The sequence below is a fragment of the Eleginops maclovinus genome, chromosome 14 (genome assembly GCF_036324505.1).
Source record: "Eleginops maclovinus isolate JMC-PN-2008 ecotype Puerto Natales chromosome 14, JC_Emac_rtc_rv5, whole genome shotgun sequence".
In the NCBI taxonomy this organism is placed as follows: Eukaryota; Metazoa; Chordata; class Actinopteri; order Perciformes; family Eleginopidae; genus Eleginops; species Eleginops maclovinus.
In genome coordinates, this window is record NC_086362.1 from 6,719,743 (window position 1) to 6,722,993 (window position 3,251).

A 3,251-nucleotide genomic window follows, 5' to 3' on the forward strand; every position below is an offset into this window, starting at 1 on the left:
TACAGTACGTCCGCTTTTTTACATTTGGAGAGCAGCTGTGCATGCAGGGAAATGAAACCTGATGTAAGAAGAAACAGAGCGTTTATTGGAATTGATCTTTTAGCACTTTACAGACAAACCAAATGAAGCACAGTCAGTAAGTGTAGAGAGAACAGTATTTTACTGGAGAGATAAACAAAAAGCTCTTTAAGCTCAGAAAAGCAAATAAAAAGGAGAAAACATTTTCTCTCGGCTTGTCCTCCGGGAAATACTGTGTGCCAGGAGGACCAAGAAGAAGAAGAAGTTGTAAAAAAAGAAGTGTGAGAAGAAGGAGAAGGAGAAGAAGAAGCAGAAAAAGAGAAGGAGAAGGAGAAGAAGCGGAGGGTGACTGAGTAGTGTGCTCTATGTTTATCTCCTCTCTCTGCAGCGTGCTCGTTAGCAGCACTTTAGCACATTGTGTGTTAATTGATGACACAGCTGGTGTTACACAACAGAGCAGACCCAGAGTCAAACTGAAACCAGAAGAAACTCACTCAGGAGCTCATTTATCTCCAATTACTGTCTTACCTTCAGCGCATGCAACTCTTCGTTCTCAACAGCCCTTTGACAGATGCTTTGCTGCACATCGGGATAAAAACACACAGAGTGCCTCACAAATAAAAATATGCTTTACATATTGATCTACAACTTTTAAATCTAATCTAATTCAAACTTTTTTTGATAAATGATTAAGTAATTTTCCATGCAGAAAATCCATTTTTCACAAGACACGTATTTATAAAAAATTGCATTCATATTTCACTCACTTTTCTCATGATTCATAGTTTTAGGGACACCTTTTATATATCATACCGAACTACCAATCTTAACGTTACCAAACTTGTTTTATTGCACTTCCTTGCACCTGTTGAACATAGGTGCAATAATTCCTATTTTTTGCATGTCTTTATCTTTTAGCTGCTAAATGCTACACTATCAGTGTGTGTCTGCTATTTAGAGACTTTTTAAAGTGTTTTTTTCAGTCAACAGCTGCCAAATATTGCCGAAAAGACTGCTAAGAGAGCGCAGCTACTGGAGAAACTGGTAAACAATTACAATTACACTTACTATAAAACTAGTAAAGGCATTGTTAACTACCTTAAAAACATACACAACTCCTAAAGGGATCATCATGTTGTCATATCTTTTAAAACTAAAAGGTCGCCTGATACGTCTCAAGGTGTTTCTGTCCTTGAAATGTCCATATAATTCATTTTAATATGCATGAAGCAAAGAGGATTCAGGTGTGTATTCTCTGAAATTAAAGGACGGTTGTCTGAGGAGGAAAGTGTTGTAGAGTCAAACAAACAGCTGATGAGGTGATTAATTATTGAGCCGTGTTAGATTGCAGAGATAATGGCCTCTCCGCCCTGATGGATCTAACTACAGAGGTCTCCATCACATCAGAGGATCCCTACCCATCATCTCTAATTCCCCCTCCGAAATATTTGTACAAATCAGACAGCCAGGGTTTACAGGGAAGATGAATGGAGCCTGCAGCTCGTTCATTACTGCACAGTGATTTATTGTGATGTGAGGAGGACAAAGAGGACTCCTCTCTCACTCAGAGATACTTTAATCCAAGGACTAAAGGTTTACAATATTTCATTCAGTTTGTACAGATACAGGAGTTAGTTCAGAGAGAGGAGGACAAAGCCTTTTTCAATATTCATATTCAGTCATAAATACAGTAGAAATAAAACACAAAAAATGTGTGCAGGTGTATCAATTTCATGCAAGCGAACACACAGTGATTCATTTAAAAATGTCTGCTAAAGGGCAACAAATAAAGCAAAGGCCGTTGAAATCTTTAAATATAACTTTACAGAGACAAGAGGATAAATTAAAATAAAGGGGAAATGATGTCGTCAAAAAAACAAAGGTTAAGGCTGAAAACAACTTGAGTTGTATTTAGGATTGGGTACGAAAATAAGTTTCCATAATAGCTTCTTTACAGTTTTCACTAACAACATGACAGGAGCCACACTGCTGTCAAATGTGTGAATATTAGCTAGTTATCTAACAAGCTGGCAAATATTGTCTGTCTGTCTGTCTGTAAATCAAGCTAGCTAATGTTTACCATCTATCTATTTAGTAAGCTAACTTACATTAGCTACTCCTCTAACAAGCTAGCTAGTGAATGTCGCTAAATCAGTGGCTCTTGTAATTCAAATCAGAATCATTTTCTTACATCCAATGGTTAGAGTCCTAACAGCTGTAAATTCTGTAAAGTTCACCTTAGAACTCCCTACAAAACTTTGTTGACAATCCTTTCAATTGTCAATATATTTCACCTAAAACAAAAAGGTAGTGCCAGAGAGATACATGTTGCTAGCATACATACAGTACAAAGCATCTCTTGGGGATCTGTCACACACTACATGTTTGTGCAGAGATTAAGGAGTATGTCAGAAAGTAAAAGACTAAATCCATTTTTATTATAGGCTGAACACAGAAGATCCAGCGGCAGGATAATCCTGATCATACGAGCACGCTCCATTAACCTGCAGCCACGGGACGATTCAATCAGAGAGACAAACACTCCTCAGATTGACTACGTGACCTGCGACAACCGGACAGCCTTAGCTACACCGACTGAGCTCACACAAACATGAAAAGTTAAGTACCGATAGAGGGAGGGTAAAAAAAATAGGAAGTGGAATATGAAAAAGTATTTTTTTTAGATTTTTAGACTTAGATTCAACTTTATTGTCATTGTGCAAAGTACAGGTACAAGCCAATGAAATGCAGTTAGCATCCAACAAGAAGTGCAAAGATGTACTTTAATATATACAGAGAGAAAATAAATTACTATATATGTTATACCAGTAAGTATTTAGAGATTGTATATTTCAGGTTAGAGAGAACCAGTCTCTCGAAGCACTTGGCGATGATTGGGGTGAGCGCGACAGGACGGAAGTCATTATGGGCCGTAGCGGTGGAGTGCTTCGGCACTGGCACGATGGTGGCGGTCTTGAAAGTTGTGGGAACAACTGCCTGGGCCAGGGATAGGTTGAACATGTCCGTAAAGACCCCGGCCAGCTGCTCTGCACAGGCTTTGAGCACGCATCCAGGTATTCCATCAGGCCCGGCTGCCTTCCGCGCGTTCACCTTTCTCAAGGTGGAGCAGACATCTGAGGTGGAGAGTGTGAGAGGCAGTTCATTTTGAGGTAGAACTGCTTTGAGGATGACCTCTTTGTTTTCCCGGTCGAAGCAAGCATAGAAGTGATTGA